Genomic DNA, 8,251 nt, shown 5'->3' on the forward strand with positions numbered 1-8,251 from the left:
GTGCCAGAGAACAATAAATCTGATTGAGAAGGGTGAAAGGTCCCCAAAACACTGATGGCTCAGATCAGGGCCTTGAGGAAAAAGCCAGGATTTCTGAAGTCTGACCATAAGACTTCAGAAAGATGATGCGAAAGAAATTCCTGGGAGAGGGGGAAAGAGAAAGAGAGAGGGGGAATGAGAAATTGAAGAGGAGGGAGACTGGATGTAAATTAATCTCATAATGGGGGTGGGAGTCAGGTCAGGTACTGAAGCAATGTTAAGGCAGGGCCTGCTGAGATCAACAGGTCACTGGAACCAGACCTACTATCCAGAGTTTGCAGCACCAATTTCATTAACTTCTGAATGGTACAGATATTGGAAAATATTAGTCCAGATCTGCCATTCTATAGATAAACAAACTGAGTTCAATGGTGGTTGAATGACTTATGTAAAGATAGGGGGACTCCCAAACAGGAAATTACAAGCAGATGCTTCAGGGCTAGAACTGGGTCTCCTGGCTCCTGATCAGCATCTTTGCCATCATGCCCTGCAGCCCAATCTAGGGGAAAAGATATTGGAAAAGAAATCATGTACATTCTCTGGGCCTGATTTGGCCGATACGAAAAATGTGGATGATGCAAGAGGTCGCATAATAGACAGTTAATGGCTTAGTCTCTGGACTCTGCTCTGTGATCTTAAGCAAGTTTCTCAGCCTTCCGTTGCCTCAGTTTGCTCATCTGTAAAATGGAAATAGTAACGATACCCTGAATACAGGGTTGTTATGCAGATTTACTGAACTGGTACAGGTAAAAGCTTTTAGAATTAGTGGCTCACTCTTCTCCCCCATAAACCTATTCTGATTAATCATGGCTTTGGGTATCTCTGTTCTTCTACATGAGAGCTATGGCTTACTAAATGTTATCTAATATCATATATAAACTCATCCTATAACTGTGGTTTGCAGTATTCATTTAGAAATCAGAAACTGGTGGTACATTTATATTGGGTGAAATGCTTTGAAATCCTTGTGAAGAAAATTATGTAGCAGTGAGTAGCTATTATCATTAGAGCAGTGATAGTAATTCTGACACTGCAGCTAGAGTTCTCTGGAAATTTCCCTGAAATCTCTTCCTCCTTTTACAACTAATTATACTTTAAAACCCTTTCTGCACTCATCATGTTCTGTTTCCTCAATGCTATACAGTGTCTTCTCCCTCCCTCTTGATACTTGGAAGGCCCTCTGCATTCACTTTAATAACCACCAGTTTGACCTCCTCTGAAACATCACTATTTCCAAATTCCCCCCCAGGGAATCGTCTTGGAAATCAACATGTTATCCTAAGGATGTCTCACCTGCCAGTGTTTCGGTGAAGAACAGATGAGCATAGTCCCTCGACACTTCCGCGTGAGAATTGAAAGAGCAACAAGATCTACGTCTGCAACTGCCACTTATTCGTCCGCATGGAGTCTCTGACTATTTCAGTTCAGCAGTTCTGACAGCATTTGTAATTCTGAAGCTCTGCTGTGAGAGTGGTAACCACAAGATTAAAAATGAAATAGGTATAGTTCAGACTTTGAGCTAGTCCTGGAGTAAGGAGACTCAGCAGAGTTCGCTAGGATGGTAAGGAAAGAAATAGGCTATCTGTCCACCTCACCTCAGTTTTCCAAAATTTTACTATAGATTTTTTTTTCTTCAGATTTTAGCTACTTGGGACTGGTTGTATATGTCAGGCAGCCTGAAACATGCACAGAGAAACTGGCCTCTATTTTCATTCAGCCAGCCAGTGTTATGTTACAAGGCAGAATGCTCCAAGGATGCAAGAGAGTGCTCTACAAGTCTATTGTGCATGTGTACCTTCTGGGTGCCTCTCATTCCCGGTTTCTTGACCTGGTTTGCAATCTTTCTGGTAGGTGCTCATCTTGAATAATTTGTCCTAGTCAATAATGAACATTTGAACCTTATCATTAACTTCTAGGCAGACTCATAAGTCCACGTATATCCTGAGAAGGATCTTAAAGGATGCCTAACTGAGGATTTTTTTTTTCCTTCTAATTAATCATCCTTTATACCAATTTACTCCCCTCTATTTCTGGAGGAAGGCAAATGTAATCCATTCTGGAAATAGCAGTTCCCAGATGTTAAGAAGGATCTGGTTACTTTATTATATCAGCTTCTCCTCTGAAATTAACTTTAGAAAATAAAGCACTAAATCATTAACTTGGTATTCAAAGCCTTCCATAGAAGGCTTCAAGTCTCTGTTCCAGCACATTCCCAAACATAAGAGACTCACTACCCAAATGGATGGAAATTTGCTGTCCATAACTTGGGTCTGCCTTATTTGTAGTTCTGCCTGTGCTGTAACTTTTACTCAGCAGATCTCCCCCACTTCTCCAACCTCCAAAAATCAGCTGATGTACTGCCTTCTTGCCCAGATCATTCTAGTCCAATGCAATATTGTCCTCCTTAGAATTTACCTTCTTTATTTCTGGTCACACTCAGTGGGCAAATCATTCTATATTCCCTTCATGATTTTTCTTCCACTATTTTATTGTATTTCATTCTGGTATTATTTATTAATTTTTGTTGTTTATTATTTTTACTAAGATTATTACATGCTAAACTTATTGAGGTCAAAGACCATATAAGCATGAGACTTTATATCCTCCATGGGGTTCATTTATGTATCTGGTGCTCATTGATTGGTCAATATCTTCCTATCACGTCGGTTCTTGCTGACAAGGGATGACACTGCAGAAATGTATCTACGCTGAGGCTGACAACACCAATTTTCTTACCTTTATATAATTGAGAAGCAGCTTCGTAATGTGAGAGAAATGGTTTTTTCATAGTACATCATATAAAAGAGCAGATTTATCTATTTTTATCCTTCATGTCTCCACTCTCAATCTCTTTCTCAAGTTATCTTTTATTTCTACTAATCATCAAAACCTACACGTTCTGCTGAAGGCTGGCTGCTATGGGAAGAGGTGCCACTGGCAGAAATATCAGTCTTCTGGTTGATAAACACCACTCTGGGGCTAACACTTAGAATTTAGGAATTCCATTAGACAAGCTAATTAAGGGGCAGTTTATTGTGTTTGTGCATGTGTGGTTGTGCATGTTTAACAAAGTAGGAATAAAACTGTAAATTCTTGGGAGATTTTTACCATGGAGAGGTTAAGAAGATTATAAACTGTTTCGCATTCTGAATGCCAAGGTGATAATGCAGAAAATGCCAATGAACAAACAAGCAGCTACCATCGGAGGGTCTGCATGAATGTTTCCTGGCACATCCTGATGTCCATCTGCTCCAGCCTCTTCTTGCCGTATTGCCCTGGATGTTTAAAATTTAAAATAGAAAATCTCTTCATGTTTTTTTCTGAAGCTTATCAATAATATAAATGTTAAATTCATGTTTTAATTATGTTTTTCTTTAATTTCTCAGTACGCTGTTCTAGAATTAGCTCCATAATTGTGCACATCGCCACTTCTTTCCAGATCTTTGCCCTTTGCCAGCTCCACTGCGGTCTTCTACCTCCACCCCCCCCCAATCCCTCCAGTCTTCCACTAGCAAACAAACCCAGCAGTAATTACTAATGTCCAAGCACGTAATTCTGGCAGCGTTAGGCTTTTTCATTTGACGCAACTACGCAGAGCTGTCTGGACATGCAGCATGAAGTCAAAGCATTTTTAAAGACTCCTACTCATCTTTTCTCCCCTCCTCCCATCACTAAAACACAGTTGTTTATTTCGCTTGCAGATTGCAGAGTTATAAAATTTTTTCATGCACTTACGTGCCCCTGAATATTAATTTTACAACTATACACAGTAATAGATCAGTATATACTCATATGAAAACACATGGTTATCCATGAAATAGAAAAACATTAGGAAATAAATAGCCGGCAATGAAAGTACCTCCTCTATATTGACAGGGCATTTTAGGAGCTCTAGTATAGAAATGATTGGAGTTATGACTTACAAAAACAATCCAAGATCTTACTGTGAGGCTTTTCAAAGATTCATGACAGTGTTTCTTTTAATGCGCTGCATAGATTCCTACCTATGACGCTGTTACTCTTATTTAACAACTATTCAAATAGTACAGTTTTGCTCCTGGTCATTTTATGCCAATTTTAGTTATATCAAACAGCAGGAAATATCCCAGTGGTAATTTTTTTCACTCAGAGGCCCCAATCCTCAGAATAGAAAATGGTTAAAGTACTTATCACTGTCTCAGCAAAATCCCGCAGTGCCGTAATAGAAATTGCAGTAGATCTTTAGGTCAGAGTCTGGTTTCAATCTAACACCTGCATTACCCTGAAGGACACAGTTGGATTTTCCTGAGGAAAACCAGTCTTAATGATGTTCAAATCAGAAACTATCGGTTGAGATAACTAAGGTCCATAGGAAACACTTCCACTCACTCTGAAACCATGGCCAAAGAGATTAAATCTATACCCTGGAGGACCTGTAATATTTCTCAGAGATGTATTTTTGTGAGTATGTGCTTATGTTCATGCCTAATTACAAGGATGGGGGAGAAGGAAGGGGAAGAAGGGTTTGTTCTTAAAGTTGATTCTGCTTAGTTCAACTACCCCCTCTTTTTTTAATCAAATAAAAATTTATATGGAAATATCATGTTGATGATATCTACATATATACCTCATTCATGCCCACTGAAGGTCTGCAGACAAACTCTGTGTTAAAAACAAAACCCTTGATATCCAACTGGAGGATGAGTGCATATTTTTTTTTTTAATTTAAGAAATGTGTTTATTTTTGACCTAAAGGGGGGGAAGGGTAACGTGAAAATTTCCATAAGTAGACTTATTTTTCTGAAGCTATGAAGGAGCTGAGGATGGAAGAGGTAATTAATTGCCTGCAAAGGAGTCCTGTGGGCAGGATTTATTTTTTTCTTTTTTAAAATTGTTAACCTACTATGCCTTCTCTATTAGGGAGTCTCTGTGAGACCGGGATCTCAGAGAGGCAATTTGGTCTCCAGCCCTAAACACCCAGCTCTGGCCGGGCATCTCTGCTGCGGGTAGATGCGGCGCAGCTGCTGCCGGACCGCTGTCCGCGGTGCTGAAAGGTCGCGGGCGCCCTCGAGGGCCCTCGGTATTGCTGTCCAGGGTGCTGACTGCGGCCCGCCGCAGTCCCCAAGGCGAGCCCACCCCCGCCAGCCCTCCGCAGAGCCCTCCCACACAGCACGACCCGCCCGCCTTCCGCCAGCCTGCAGTTGACGTGAAGCAGGCGGCATAAATCAAGTCCGCGGGGCATGGAGGCTGCAGCTCAGCTTGCCCGGGGCGGGAACTCCCCCTTCTGCTTTCGCCTCCCCAGCGCCCACAACCTGCCTGTTCCCTAATTCTTCCCTGGATAATAGCGCCTTAACGACAACAGTCAAAATAACAGGGTCAGAACGACAGGGTTTGTTTGTTTTGGTCTATAGAAAACAAAATAAAAAACCTAGCAGCCTAAACATCTCTGAAAACTGCATCGCAAAATGGAAGAGAGAGAGAGTCCCACTACTGTTTCGAAAGAGTAAGTTATTATTCGGTACGTATCCTTGCGCTTCCTTCCCATCGCTCCATCTGCAATGTCCCCATTCCTCCTTTCCCCAAGCAGCTCACCTAGAAAATACTTTATAAAGCCCCAGACCGGAGCTATCCCAACGCGCACACACGGAGTACCGCACCCTAGGTGCACAAATACTTGTATTTGCCCAAGCTCACTTGGTCTCCCTGGCTGTGGTCCCCTCTGGGTATGCAGCCATCCAAAACCAGAACCACGTCCCGAGGTGGAGGCTCCTTACCTTGGCTTCTTCAGAGGGTGGTGTTCGCCCGGCCCCTTGCAGGTTGCAAGTGTGGAGGAGCCGCCAAGCAGGGAGGGAAGGAGAGACAGCGCCTGACCTCCCCGAGGTTTCGTCTTCAATGCAACGTGAGCTCTGCCCTCATCAAAGATGGCCGTCCCTTTTGACGTCAGCAGCTTTTAATAGCCCTCTCTCGGAGGGGCGGGGAGGAAGTGTGTTGAGGGGAGGGCGGAGGGAGGTTGGAGGCCGGCGGTGGGAGGGGAGGAGCCGAGTTGTGCGGAGCGCTTGACTCAGCTCCCGGTGCGCTATACTGCAAACCTTCGTATTTCAGGGTTTATTATAAACACCTGAACGGGCCGATTCTTAAATGACTCCATTTTCACACCCGGTGTCAGGCAAATACATTTATCTCGCGACTGGTTTTCTGATATTCTTTGTGTGTCTATGTATATGTATATATGTATCTCTCTGTTATATTGTGTTATATATGCGACATATATGCGATTATATATAATCCCTCCACCCCCCGCTGAATTGTCTTTGGTTGAGTCATAGAAGGGGAGGGGAAGGCAGAGGAGTAGAAAGAGGGGGAGAAGGGAGCCGAGGGGACTTCAGCTGCAATGTGTTTTTTTCTAAAGAAGCGGCTCCGAAGGGGCATCCCTGTCAACCCTCACCAGCTCCATATATGGCAAGGCTACGTGGGCTGCTATTTTTATGAGTGATTTCTTCATTTTATCAAAGCAGCATCGAGCGCTTGGAGTTTGCATTAATGTGGTCAGTTGGGGAGACAGACTCGTACACGTTATTTTAAAGTACGTCAGAGCAATTATCTCTGAGAGATACAAAATGAATTGGGCGAAGGGGGAGGGAAGGGTAGTTAACCGACCAGCGTGGGTTTCCTGGAGTTCACGGCTTGGAGTTGAGAGTTGTTTGCTGAGGGCAAAATAGATGACGCTGTTTTCGGTTGAATATGCAACCGGAGCCTGGGGTTTTATGTTGGGTTTCTTAGGAATAGTTCGCGGAAGCGCGTACACACTTTTTAGAACCATCCGGACTTTCAAGGGGAATGTGGAGGGCTGAGGATTCAAGGACGCTACAAAAATTCTGGTGGTTCATTCAGTGCGCAAACCTAGGTACCAGTCGAGGCCGGGGGTGGGCGGGGGGCGGGGGGCTTGCTGACGCTCGAAACAGCGTGAGCGAGAAAGGCTATTTGGCGCTGGTCATATGAGAGATTAAAAATAATAATCGTAAAGAAATAATCCTAACTGTCCTCCTTTGTTGTGCTTTAGGCACCGAGGGAGAGCGGGTGGTGGGGTATGCAAATGATTTCGCGGTGGCAGCCTCTCGGATGATTCACAGGTGTTGGGGAGGCTGTCGCGGGGTTCTCCGCGGGGAGGGCGAGCTGAAGAGTGCGTGGGAGGTGGGGGACCTCGGCTGAGGAACTGTTTGTACTTTTCCGGGAAGGATGCGATTAGAAGTCGTGCCTTGCAATGTTAAAACCTGATGGCCTCTTTCAGGCGATGGAAAATCCTTCTCTCGGATCCGGAAAAACAACACACAATCCCCAACCCTGCCACCACATCCACACACCCACCTCGCGCTCTGGCCTCAGGGCCACGCTCAAGTTTTTAATGGCAAGCTATTGGAGAGAGAATCCCAGGAAAAGAAGGAAAGGAGGAAAGCAGAGTTGTAAAGGGGACGTTCATAACTAGCAGAGCTGTAAGAATTTAATAAAGGTTGCTTTTAGTTGAAATAAGTACAAGTCATTGTTTCTTAACGATTCCCTGACCCAAAGGGTATTTTGAAATATTAGTGTTATTAATAAAAATTAACAAATAGTGCTTTGATTTTTATTAAAGCAGGATTCCCAAAACAAGGCATGTTGCTGAAATTTGTCTACTTAAATATTCATTAAACAATAAAGATTCTTATACAATAAAGAAGAAGAAGATCTGCATGGTCCTTAGACCCTTAGTTGCCAATAAAACTGCTAGTTATGGTTCTCACTTTCATGATAAAGCAAGCTGGAATGGACTGGGAGAAAGTGGTGACAAAGGCAAAGTCACTTCAAAATCCTTTATAGTCAGGATTACCCCCTGCCTCCCCCAAAATGTGACACTAATTTAGCATGTGGAAGTTTCTTGGAGAAAAGCCTACAGTGGAGAGAAAGGAAATATATATATGGCCCTCAGACTGAAAGTCATTCATGCAGAAAGTTTTGTGAAAGAATGGAGGAGGTGGGGGATTTTCCAGATTTAATAAATAAATAGAGGAAGTTTGGCAACATGTAGACTCATACGCAGACAAAAGTTATGTGGCAGTCACAGGGGAGGACTGGCTTTGTATTCTGAATTTTCAACTGCTAATGCCCCACATTGACATCTTTAAATATTCCACCTATGAGGAGAGAGTCAGACTGATTCAGAGCTTCACAGAAAATTCCACAGGCCCAAAGGATTAAC

At 43.2% G+C, this 8,251-nt stretch overlaps 1 protein-coding gene and 1 long non-coding RNA gene across 4 annotated transcripts in view; one reads left to right on the top strand and one right to left on the bottom strand.

Annotated features, from left to right (window-relative positions):
• The window catches only part of SNAP25 (synaptosome associated protein 25), an 84,029-nt gene extending 78,071 nt beyond the window's left edge, over positions 1-5,958 (bottom strand). Inside the window, exon 1 of one of the 3 annotated variants that reach the window (XM_082744412.1) lies at positions 5,793-5,958. The gene's annotated coding sequence lies outside the window, so the exon portion shown is untranslated. The remainder of the gene's footprint in view (positions 1-5,792) is intronic. The other 2 variants (XM_082744414.1, XM_082744413.1) reach the window with 2 other exon arrangements.
• Positions 5,959-6,577: 619 nt separating this feature from the next.
• LOC309871431 lies at positions 6,578-7,545 on the top strand. The gene is made up of 2 exons (XR_014315274.1): positions 6,578-6,922; positions 7,307-7,545. It is a non-coding gene; the product is annotated as an uncharacterized lncRNA (long non-coding RNA).
• The last annotated feature ends 706 nt before the right edge of the window (positions 7,546-8,251 follow it).

This window comes from Mustela nivalis, assembly GCF_964662115.1.
Source record: "Mustela nivalis genome assembly, chromosome: 8".
Lineage (NCBI taxonomy): Eukaryota > Metazoa > Chordata > Mammalia > Carnivora > Mustelidae > Mustela > Mustela nivalis.